Consider the following 13,135-nt stretch of genomic DNA (forward strand, 5'->3'; position numbering starts at 1 on the left):
AGTATACCACTCACTGGGTGTAATATCATCAGCACTAGATATCACAGTATACCACTCACTGAGCGTAATATGATCAGCACTAGATATCACGGTATACCACTCATTGAGTGTAATATCATCAGCACTAGATATCACGGTATACCACTCACAGAGTGTAATATTATCAGCACCAGATATCACAGTATACCACTCACTGGGTGTAATATGATCAGCACTAGATATCACGGTATACCACTCACTGCACGTAATATGATCAGCACTAGATATCACGGTATAGCAATCACTGCACATAATATGATCAGCACTAGATATCACGGTATACCACTCACTGAGCGTAATATGATCAGCACTAGATATCACGGTGTACCACTCACAGAGTGTAATATTATCAGCACCAGATATCACAGTATACCACTCACTGGGTGTAATATGATCAGCACTAGATATCACGGAATACTACTCACTGAGTGTAATGTCATCATCAGTAGATATGATGGTATACCACTCACTGAGCATAATATGATCAGCACTAGATATCACAGTATACCACTCATTGAGTGTAATATGATCTGCACTAGATATCACGGTATACCACTCACAGAGTGTAATATCATCAGCATAAAATATCACGGTATACCACTCACTGAGCGTAATATAATCAGCATATGATATCACGGTATACCACTCACTGAGCATAATATGATCAGGACTAGATATCACGGTATACCACTCATTGAGTGTAATATGATCAGCACTAGATATCACGGTATACCATTCACTGAGTGTAATATCATCAGCACCAGATATCACAGTATACCACTCACTGGGTGTAATATCATCAGCACTAGATATCACAGTATACCACTCACTGAGCGTAATATGATCAGCACCAGATATCACGGTATACCATTCACTGAGTGTAATATCATCAGCACTAGATATCACGGTATACCACTCACTGAGCGTAATATGATCAGCACTAGATATCACGGTATACCACTCACTGCACATAATATGATCAGCACTAGATATCACGGTATACCACTCACTGAGTGTAATATGATCAGCACCAGATATCATGGTATACCACTCACTGCACGTAATATGATCAGCACTAGATATCACGGTATACCACTCACTGAGTGTAATATCATCAGCACCAGATATCACAGTATACCACTCACTGGGTGTAATATCATCAGCACTAGATATCACAGTATACCACTCACTGAGCGTAATATGATCAGCACTAGATATCACGGTATACCATTCACTGAGTGTAATATCATCAGCACTAGATATCACTGTATACCACTCACTGAGCGTAATATGATCAGCACTAGATATCACGGTATACCACTCATTGAGTGTAATATGATCAGCACTAGATATCACAGTATACCATTCACTGAGTGTAATATCATCAGCACTAGATATCACAGTGTACCACTCACAGAGTGTAATATTATCAGCACTAGATATCACAGTATACCACTCACTGCGTAATATGATCAACACTAGATATCACGGTATACCACTCACTGCACGTATTATCATCAGCACTAGATATCACGGTATACCACTCACTGCACGTAATATGATCAGCACTAGATATCATGGTATACCACTCACTACACGTAATATGATCAGCACCAGATATCACGGTATACCACTCACTGAGTGTAATATGATCAGCATGAGATATCACAGTATACAACTCACTGAGTGTAATATGATCAGCACGAGATATCATAGTATACCACTCACTGAGTGTAGTATCATCAGCAGTAGATATCATGGTAAACCACTCACTGAGTGTAATATGATCAGCACAAGATATCACGGTATACCACTCATTGCACGTAATATGATCAGCACCAGATATCACGGTATACCACTCACTGAGTGTAATATGATCAGCACAAGATATCACAGTATACCACTCACTGAGTGCAGTATCATCAGCAGTAAATATCATGGTATACCACTCACTGTGTGTAATATGATCAGCACAAGATATCACGGTATACCACTCACTGCACGTAATATGATCAGCACCAGATATCACGGTGTACCACTCACTGTGTGTAATATGACCAGCACAAGATATCACAGTATACCACTCACTGAGTGTAGTATCATCAGCACTGGATATCACGGTATAGTGAGTTTCAGTCAGCAAGCTCTGTGAGAAGCCAGTACCAGTCCACACATAGTTAATATTATCGGTTGTGTTTTTGCCCTTTCAGGTTCTGCAAAGACTGGCCTTGACCAGCTATGGATTCTCAGAGTTAATCGTCAATAACGAAATAGGCATGAAATGAGTTTAATGGATTACCAGGCGTGCATGTTGATTATTTTCATTTTCCTCTTTCGTTCTCTCCCTTCTTCAAGGAAAAGCACTTGTCGAGCGGTACGTTTACTCTCGATCTACAGAAAAAGCAGAGAATAGGAAGAAAATGGAAGTGGCCTGCTTTGAGTGAAAGAAACTATTTTGTCCTGGTTTAATGCTGCAATTAAATGAGCAGCACAGAAAACGCTGTCAAGCTGGACAAAAAGCCACAACAAATACTTCCAGCCCCATTTTATTGACTGAGGCGCAGGCTGGAATGAGTCACCTTGTTTTTTTTTTACTCTTTAACTCGTCGCTCTCTGCCCTTCAGTTGCCTCTCACTGCATTATGCATTGTATCCAGAAGATTGAAAATGTCTGTTCAAGAAGTAGCAGAAAGAGGCCAAGAGATAGTGGGTTTGAATCCTCATTCATGCTGAGCTGACCAGCTGTCTCTGCCACTGACGTCAATGCCACTCAGGAGAGGGGGCAGTAAGAAAAGACAAAATATCAACTTGAGTTCTTGGTTATGATGTCACGCAGCACAGTGGCTCAGTGGTTGCCACTGCTGCCTCACAGCACCAGGGAACCTGAGTTCAGTTCCAGCCTTGCATGACTGTCTGTGTGGTATTATTGCTCGACTGTAATTCCCGAGACTCTGGTAATGTTCTGGGGATCTGGATTTGAAGCATGCCATGGCAAATGGTGGAACTTGCATTCAATAAAAATTCTGATGGTGACTTCTAGAAAGCCTTTAACAGGATGCCGCACAGGTGGCTACTGAGTAAGATAAGAGCCCATGGTGTTAGGGGCAAGGTGCTAGCATAGATAGAAGCTTGGCTGTCTGGCTGAAAACAGAGAGTGGGGAATAAAAGAATCCTTCTCAGGGTGGCAGCTGGTGACAGGTGTTGTTCTGCAAGGATGAAGGAATTGAGGACATTCTGGCTAGGTTTGCAGATGATACAAAGATAGGTAGACGGACAGGTAGTATTGAGGAGGCGGGGTGGCTGCAGTAGGATTTGGACAGGTCAGGAGAATGGGCAAGGAAGTGGCAGACGGAGTACGATGTGGGAAAGTATGAGGTCATGCACCTTGGTAGGAAGAACAGAGGCATGGACGATTTCCTAAACGGGGAAAAGATTTAGAAGTCTCAATTGCAAAGAGACTTGTTAGTTCTAGACCAGGATTCTCTCAAAGTAAATTTGCAAGTTGATTCAGTAGTTAGGAAGGCAAATGCAATGATGGCATTTATTTTGAGAGAACTTGAACATAAAAACAGGAATATACTTCTGAGGCTATATAAGGCTCTGGTCAGACCACATTTGGAGTACTCTGTGCAGTTTTGGGCCCATATCTCAGGAAGGATGCACTGGCCCTGGAGCATGTTCAGAGGAGGTTCTCAAGATTGGTCCCAGGAATGAAAAGTTTATCATATGAGGAATGTTTGAGGACTCTGGGTCAATACTCGATGGAGTTCAGATGGTTAAGGGGGGGATCTAATTGAAACTTACAGTATACTGAATGGCCTGGTCACAGTTGATGTTGGGAAGCTGTTTCCATTGGTAGGAGAGACAAGGACCCAAGGGCATAGCCTTATAGTAAAGGGAAGACCTTTTAGAATGGAGAAAAGGAGAAACTTCTTCAGCCAGAGAGTGGTGAATTATGGAATTCATTGCCACAGAAGCCTATGAAGACCAAGTCATTGAGTATATTTAAGACTGAGATAGATGGATTCTTGAGTATCAAGGGGATCAAGGGTTTTGGGGAGAAAGCAGGAGAATGGGTTGAGAAACTTATCAGCCATAATTGAATGGTGGAGCAGACTTGATGGGCTGAATGGCCTAATTTCTCCTGTTATGGTCTTACGGCCTCTCTTCCTGAAACTGAGATGATTGACCTCCAACAGCCACAACCATCTTCCTTTGTGTCATCTACAATTCCAAAGAGCAGAGGGTTTTTTCCCCTGACTCCCATCGAATCGAATTGAGATCAAGAGCAACCAGTCTCACTTCCCCTCCTCAAGTTCAGCTCTCTTGTCCATGTTTGAATCAAGGCTGGAATGAAATCAAGAGCTTACTGAACTTAGCAAAAACCCTAACAAAGCATCAATGGGAAGGTTATTGTCAAGTAAGTGCTATTTGACAGCACTACTGGGGGTTTTTCCATCTCTATACAGATAATCGACTGCAGAATGATGGAGTGGAAATTGGCTAGGTTGAGTTTGTCTTGTTTTTTTTGTGTGCAGATAGCTGGGCAATTGTTCACATTGCCAGTATTGTACTGGCAACGTGTACAAGCTGTACTGGAATATTTTGGCTCGGACCACAACAAGCACAAGTCTTCAATATTATGAGTGATGCGCTGTCCAGGCCAGTAACCTTTGTAATATCCAATGCCTTCAACCATTTCTGATATCGAATGGAGTTAATCAATTTGGCTGAAGACTGTCCTCTGTGATGCTGGGCTCCTCAGAAGGAGGCTGAGATGGATCATCCACTTGGCACTTCTGGCTGACGATTGTTGCAAATGCTTCTGCCTTAACTTTTGCACTGATGTGCTGAATGCTAACATCTCGGAAGATGGGAATATTTGTGGAGCCTCCTCCTCCTGTAAGTTGTTTATTAGTTCACCACCACCTGTGATTGAATGTGGCAGGACTTTAGACTTAGGACTGCAGACTTTTATCTGATCTGTTAATTGTGCACAGAGATATACCAGACTCTGGCTGTTAGTTTAATTGTTAAGAACTAAACTATTTTCTTTGTGTATTCATGTCCATTCACGCTCACTCCTCCTTCATTTTTTCCAGAGAGTCTGTGTCTCTATTATGCTGTTTATGTTTCAGTGACATGGAGCTTTGTGGCATCAAAAAAGGTTGCTCCAAGGTCCTAAAGCCCTCACACACCATATCGTCACAAATGGGCCAAATCAGGTAAAGATGACAGATTTCCTTCCCTAAAAGGCATTAGAGAGTGACCAACTATCAATTGGTTCAGTAACCTAGCTTTTTCTTTTAAATTGAATTAATTATTTTATTACTGAATTCAAATTTCGCCATCTGCTCTGGTGGGATTCAAACCCATGTCATCAGATTATTAGCCTGGATTGTTAGGTTAACAGCTCAGTGACATTACCATCGCATCACTGTCTCCCATGCACACCTTGCTTGGGCACTATTTCATAGACAATCGTACCATGACAGCACTTCATACAAGATTGTTCTCTTATGCCTGAGTCCAGGGTGTGTTTATCGACTAGCCATGAAGGAAATCACAGATGACCCTCATTACTGATGTACCTTGCTATTGCACCAAATTCTAACACGTTTCCCTTTCCAGGGATCCATCAGTGGTTTTAGCAGCTCAATGTATTCAGTGTTGAAAGGGAAGGATAATTAGAGCTGAAACAGCTTCAACACCATTGTGAAGAAATTTGTACTTCACTTAAACTCTTAAAAAACACAGCAGTACACACTGATAAGACAGTGACTGGAGCAAAGATCCTTTCCAATTTTGGCAGTTGAAACACCTTGCACAACATCGTCCCAAAATAGGCCTTATTATAATTTAACCAAGAAAGAAAACATAGATAGCAGCATAAACAGAAACAAAGTAGATGGAATCTGAAGCTCTGTTTATCTAAAGATTGAAGTGGAGGAATGGCTTAAACTATCAAAATCTAAATGACTAACTACTTGTTTGATTGAATTGCAGCCAATGTTATTGGTTGAGTGTCATCATGACATTTGTCATGAGGTAAAAGGTTTTTGATTTCTTTATTTTCTTTGTGTCTTTATTGTGTATTTTCAAGTCAAAGCTAATTATTATGATTAAAGATTTTTGCACAATCTGTTTGGTAACTCTCTTAAGGTTCTGAAAAGCTACAAACAAGTAAATGTGATACTTCCACCACTATCCCCATGGATTTTGCAAAATCAGAGAGAAGTTTCCTAATTTGTAAAAAGTAGGTACCTATGTTACAAGAAGGCCAATAAAAGGTGGAAAAACAAGTTGGGGGTCTCGCTGGGAAATGAATTGAAGCTGCCTGTTGTGGTCACCTTACAAAAGGAGGAGGTGATGGATGTACTTGGGGTAAGTGTTTGGAATTCCAGGCAATTACCCCATCCTGGGCTCTCAGGCAGTCCAAACACCTGCTGCTAGCTCTGTGCATTTACAGCTGCAAGCATAGATGTTCTTTGAGAAATGAAATCAACTGGGAGTTCCTGTCCAGCAGTCACCAGCACATTGCCCTGTGATGGGCATGCAGGAGATCCCCTTCCATAAGGTGATCACAGACAACCTAGCTGAGACTTGAGCTTATCTGCATTTTAGCATACCTTAAACCGTTGTGGTGATATATAAACTGAAGTTCCAGCTGAGTGCTCAAGAATGACATTGATTCTCTTGGACGAGCAATTCAGTTTTGGTAACATTCATTTGCAAATCCAAAATGTTCATATTAGGCAATCTCACAAGACTTAGGGTGACTTTCCTTCTACACCGTGTTTGGGGGTCTTGAGGTGACTAAATAGTCCAGTACTCAGCACACCCTTCCACAGGTAGGGCAGGTGATGTGTCCTGGACCCTGTGGGTGGGATGTTTGGGTATGTGTATGCTCCTCCGACTGTTCCATTGGGTCTGTTGGAGACCCTCAAAGTGGTAACCCCTTTTGTAGACATTTCCCCTCCAATTTGCCTCTGTATGGGTCATTAGCTTTGTGTTGGGTTTAAGATCTTTGTCATCAAATTCTGTGTTCCTCAGCTGGCCAAGGCTGCACTGGCACACTGGAGGCAATGTAGATTTTCATTGCTGATTTCTGCCCTTGATGCATTATATCTCAGAGTTATTGATTAAGGAGGATTCTTGCAATGGCTTCACTTTTGGTGATAGGAAGGAGGCCACCTCTGTATATACCACAATTGGTCTTATCTCCCTTCTTAAAGATGGTTGCATTAGGGTGTCACAAAGACCCTCTGGCATATCCTCTTTCTTACAGATGAGGGAAATGAAGTTATCTGCACAAGCCAGGAGTGTTTCTCTAATGCATTGTTATATTTTGGCTAGGATTTTGTCTACATTGGCAGCCTTGTTGGTTCTCAGGTGTCAGATGTTCTTTTCAACTTCAAGTCCAGCTGGGTTTGTGCTGAGATAGAATCATAGAGTCCCTACAGCATGAAAACAGGCCCTTCAGCCCAACAAGTCGACACTGACCCTCCAAAGCGTAACTCACCCAGACCCATTCCCCTACTGCTCTACATTTACCCCTGACTAATGCATCTAACCTACACATCCCTGAACACTATGGGCAATCTACCACGGCCAATTCACCTAACCTGCACATCTTTGGATTGTGTGAGGAAACCACAGCACCCGGGGGAAAACTACAAAGAGACGTAGAATGTACAAACTCCACACAGGCAGCCACCTGAGGCTGGAATCAAACCTGGGTGCCTGGCGCGGTGAGGCAGCCACCATGCTGCCCCTGCAAGATGGTGGTGGGCAACATACTGTATGATTATGTTGACAGCAGTTACATTGAGGACTAAGTTTCTAATGAGGAATCCTCAAAACGGTCTTTCCAACGAGTGCTTACTATCCTTGATGACCACCATTCTATTCTTAATTTACAAATGGGGTAGATGTTTGGATGCTTGGACTTTGTATCATCTTAGGTGTCTATAGCCATCCATATCATGGCCATCAGTAAATGTCTGGATTTCCTACACGCTTTCCACCATTAGAGACTTCTTTAGATGACATGCTTTTCATTGGATTTCAGCCTTCATTTGCCTGATTTCTTTTCTCCATTTTGATGATGCTTGTAATACCAGAATGCCTTGCATTTGTGATTTAATAGCTGTTGGATCTCCTGATCGCCTGTTTCACTACCCAATCCAAATTGAACCAAATGTTAAGCTGCCTCTTTTACAGTAAAAGCGTGGCCCCACATTTGTCATGCATCTACAGTACACACCACAGTTATCATTTTATGGTTAAGTTTAATACACTGCATCAGCATTGGGCTTAACATTGAGGAGAATTGCCACATCATCAAAAGTGAATATTTATAGAGTTTTACCCCAGGACTCCAAAATCAGGTCAGTTTGGCCCACACAAAATTGATATATTTAAGCTGAAAGAATGAAATGATATTGCCACAAAATTGGTGAATATATCACAAATGTTTTATGCAGTATCTAATGGTCATGAAAAGGTTTCCACTGAGTTCCTGGATCCTACATCAAACCAGTTTAAGATTATGCATTGAATTAATCAAATACTGGAATGTATCTCAAAAACATTTGATTTCAGTCAAAACAAGTTTGGTCTTACCTTCTTTAGTTTATTGCTCATGTATTTCTTAAATTGTTGGGTTCTGGGTTTGTTGTCTTCAAACTGTCATTGATGTGCTGAAGGGGATTCTGAAAGCAATAATGAGAATGATTTCAAAGAGTAAGTCTTCACAAGCAACTAATTGGATTTGATGAATTTCCACTGGAAGAAAGATAATAGACATGATGCAATGATTAATGCCATAATAACATTGATGTAAATTTATCTTTAAATTGTTAAGCGCCATAAATAATGATAAGGATTTTGTTTTCTCTGTAACATAGCATTGAAGGCTGAGGGGTGACCTTATATAGGTTTATAAAATCAGAGAGGCATGGATAAGGTGAATGGCAAAGGTCTTTTTCCCACAGTACCATGAGTCTAAAGCTAGAGGGCATAGTTTTAGGATGAGAGGAGAAAGATTTAAAAGGACCTAAAGGACAACCTTTTCACACAGAGGGTGGTGTGTACATGGAATGAGCTGCCAAAGGAGGTGGTGGAAGCTGGTAGTATTGCGACATTTAAAAGACATCTGGATGGGTGTATAAATAGGAAGGGTTTAGTGGGATATGGGCCAAATGCTGCCAAAAGTGACTAGAGTAATTTAGGATATCTGGACGGCATGGATGAGTTGGACCGAAGAGTCTATTTCCATGCTGTACAGTTCTATGACTCTATGACTCTATTACTGGCATTTCTGATCTGACTCTTCTGCCTCCATATCCTGCTGTTAACTTTCAAGTTGTACACTGGGAGGAGGAAGTAGGGTCCTTCTTTAAGTGTGCAACTTGAGTTAAATCAACAGAAACATGTGATCACGGCGTTCTGACTGCAGTCGTTGGGAGAATGGAGAAGGAAACAGGTCTCAACCTAATGGGAAATGGGCAGTGGATCAGAAGAGCTATAGGCAAACTCATACAAAAATTGATTTTGGGTTTCATTGAGAAGCACAAGACACATCAGAGTAAATCATTGATTCAGTATTCATGAGAACAACGTTCTGTTTCCTCGTTTCCTCAGGAATGCAAATGAGTTAACTTAACTGCCTGAAAAGTAAAATTGAATTTCTTTTTTTCTCATCTGGAGCTGAGCCTTGTCAGGCCAAAACATTTCTTGGTCATTAATCACATGAATCACAGGAGCCTACATCATCTACTTGTGATTAAATTAAGAGCAGTAGTGGACTAGATTTTAGATTATGTATAAGTCAACAAGGAAAGATGCTTTGGTCTTCTGCCTGGATGCTAATTCAGTGGCAAGCTTTTGTGTGGGACTAGTAAAATTGTAAATCCTACAAGGGATTTTCCACTGAGAGAATGTTTGGGAACCAAAAGACATCAATTTAAGATATGATTTGGAGATGCCGGTGTTGGACTGGGGTGTACAAAGTTAAAAATTATTATTAAATTAATAAAAAATTAAAAATTATTTAACCTGTTGGACTATAACCTGGTGTTGTGCAATTTAAGATGTTTCAAAATAACCAACAAGGAAAAGCATTCTTTATGATGTAAATAACTTCATGAAAGGAAGTAGATTCAAAAGAATCTTGAATTGGAAAAACACTCAAAAATTGCAGACCTATGAGAAGTAACCTGGAGATTGGGGTTAATTGATTATTTCTTACAAATAGCTGGCTCCAGTGCAATGGGATGGATGATTACATTCTGTGTGGTGTAATTCTATGGCTTGACAAGACCTTGGTGTGTCAAATGTTTCTGTAGCAACTAGTGACCTTTGAAATGTCAGGTGACATGTTACATCAATGTTGTCTTCAGGAAAATAATCTATTGAAATGTGGAATAACTGGAAAGTCTTGATAATTTTACTGTTAACACAGTAGGTGGGGTGGACTTAGCAAATGCAACATGCATAACCTGGCTAGAGGCTGGAATCACTTCTCTCGGGACACTATCATATCACCCATGTCTTCCTTATTGTTTGAAGGTTCTCATTCAGTGGAAGCTCAATGTGGTATCCTGAAACTTATGCAACATAGAGGGAAGCAGTATGATAGGAACACAAGCATGAAGGGTGAGAAGTAGGCCATTCAGGCAGCTCCACCGTTCAATGAGATCATAGCTAATCTTTTGCCTAATTTCATATACTTGGCTTTGATTAGATTCCCTACAGTATGAAAACAGGTCCTTCAGCCCAACAAGTCCACACTGACCCTCCAAAGAGTAGCCCACCCAGACCCATTCCCCAATCTTGTATTTACCCCTGACTAATGCACCGAACACTATGGGCAATTCAGCATAGCCAACTCACCTGACCTGCACGTCTTTGGATTGTGGGAGAAAACCGGAGTACCCGGAGGAAACCCACACAGACACAGGGAGAAAGTGCAAACTGCACACAGACAGTCACGCAAGGCAGGATTTGAACCCAGGTCCCTGGCGCTGTGAGGCAGCAGTGCTAACCACTGAGCCACAGTGTTGCCCTATTCCCTTGCCCCATATTCCTCAATACCTTTGCTTAATAAAGTGTTTTCAATCTCAGATTTAAAATGAACAACTGATTCAGCATCCAATGCCATTTGTGGAAGAGAGTTCCAAATATCTACTGTCCTTTGTGTGTAAAAGTGCTTCCTAACATCTGACCTGAAGGTCTGGCTGTAATTTTCAGACTGTATCCCCTAGTTCGAGATATGGGTGAATAAAAGTGTAACCAGTTAATTAGAAATTCGTAATGTATAAAACCATTGTGTTTGTGGCAAAGATTTGAGTTGTACACTATCTTTGACAGGTATACCTCCCATGCATGTATAAGAAAAATTTGAAAAAAGAAACCTGACTTTCATTTGGTCTGAATGATTAAAGAGATTAAATCACTCCCTCATGCACATTAGTGAAATGGAAGACCTTGCAACAGGTGAGCTTTAACTTTTACAATCCCCCAAGAACTCTGTGCTCATTCAGTCTTGCACATTGTCAATTTTCACTACTCTATCATTAACAACTGCCCCTTTCAGTGCTTAAGCCCTCAACTCTGTAATTCCTTCTCCAAATCTCCCTGCCTCTCAACCTCACTATCTTTTTACAAGACAATTCCTAAAATGTATTTTTTTGACAAAGTTTTTGGTCACCTGATCTAATATCTCCTAATATAACTTGATATCAGTTGTTATCTATTTCTGTTCCTGTGAAGTGCTTTGGACTCTAACTATGTTACAGGCACTATCTAAATACACATTGTTGCTGTTGCAGTTGGAAGATGCAACTTGACACCAATATAACGAGAACTCACGTGCTTAAATCAGAAAAGTAGAATATTAAAGAATTTCGAGATTACTGTCCTTTTAAATTTCCATTCATGCAACTAATCAGAAAGAAGTTTACCTTGTATAGATTTTATAAAGTAGATTTTTTACTCCAATGACATTTCCATTTCTGGCTGATGTTTGATACCAGGTCCTCTTGAGATTTACCTACAGGACAGAGAAAATTGTTTTGAGTCTACAATGGCATGCAACTGAGTGGAAAGTATTTTCATTAGGCTGTTCTGAATTATGGTCAGATCAAGTCAATGTTTAACTTCAAGTTGATAACACTATGTTTTGTGTTACATATTGATCTGAATTTTATTCTGCTGCAATCACCCCCATTCTAATCTTCAAAGTGTTAATCTCAAATGGTTTGACTACACACTTCACTCTGCATGAAACTGTTACCCCTCAGCTCCTTTTTAAATCTTTTCCCATTCACCTTAAACTTATGTCCTCTAATTTTGGACTCCCCCACGTGGGACATGGATAGGGTCATTGGCAATGTCTTTTTCCTATGGTGGGGTCATGGGTGCCTGGAACGATCTACCAGGGAAAGTGATGGCAGCCGTACAATTACAGCATTTAAAAGACATCAGGATAGGTATATGAAAAGAAAGCTTTTTACAACGATACGGGCAAAAGGCTGGCAAATGGGACTGGGTCAGATTGGTGTAAATGGTAATTTTGGATCATTTGGACTAGAGGATCTGTTTTCATGCTGTATGATGGTATGACTCCATTCTCAATTAGGAGAGTTCATTGTCTTTTTACCCAAGAATGGAGTGGAAGGCCTAAATTGCCAACCTGCAGACTGTGAATCTGCAAACAAGTGAGTAATGCACAAAAGATTCCAACCCACACAGGCAGATAAAGGGCTGGTATAAAAGTAGTCATTAACACTGTGCTGATATTTTCACAGCTGCACCAACTTCATCACATCAAATCCAATGTGATAAGTAAGTGAGGATGTTTATCCCAGATCAACAGACCAGATCAACAGCCCCCACCCCCACTCCGGCCTATCACCCTCATCTTAACCTCCTCCCACCTATCACATTTCCAACACCCTTCCCCCAAGTCCCTCCTCTCCACCTTTTATCTTAGCCTGCTTGGCACATTCCTGAAGAAGGGCTCATGCCCAAAACGTCGATTCTCCTGCTCCTTGGATGCTGCCTGACCTGCTGTGCTTTTCCAGCAATACATT

General features: G+C 41.0%; 1 long non-coding RNA gene across 1 annotated transcript in view; it reads right to left on the bottom strand.

Annotated features, from left to right (window-relative positions):
• LOC122558664 overlaps window positions 1-12,131 on the bottom strand; it is a 20,543-nt gene extending 8,412 nt beyond the window's left edge. The window contains exons 1-3 of the long non-coding RNA XR_006314214.1: window positions 12,005-12,131; window positions 8,664-8,752; window positions 2,339-2,430 (exon numbers count right to left, since the gene is read on the bottom strand). This is a non-coding gene — a long non-coding RNA (uncharacterized LOC122558664). The remainder of the gene's footprint in view (window positions 1-2,338; window positions 2,431-8,663; window positions 8,753-12,004) is intronic.
• Window positions 12,132-13,135: the final 1,004 nt, after the last annotated feature.

The sequence above is a fragment of the Chiloscyllium plagiosum genome, chromosome 17, assembly GCF_004010195.1.
Source record: "Chiloscyllium plagiosum isolate BGI_BamShark_2017 chromosome 17, ASM401019v2, whole genome shotgun sequence".
Classification (NCBI taxonomy): domain Eukaryota; kingdom Metazoa; phylum Chordata; class Chondrichthyes; order Orectolobiformes; family Hemiscylliidae; genus Chiloscyllium; species Chiloscyllium plagiosum.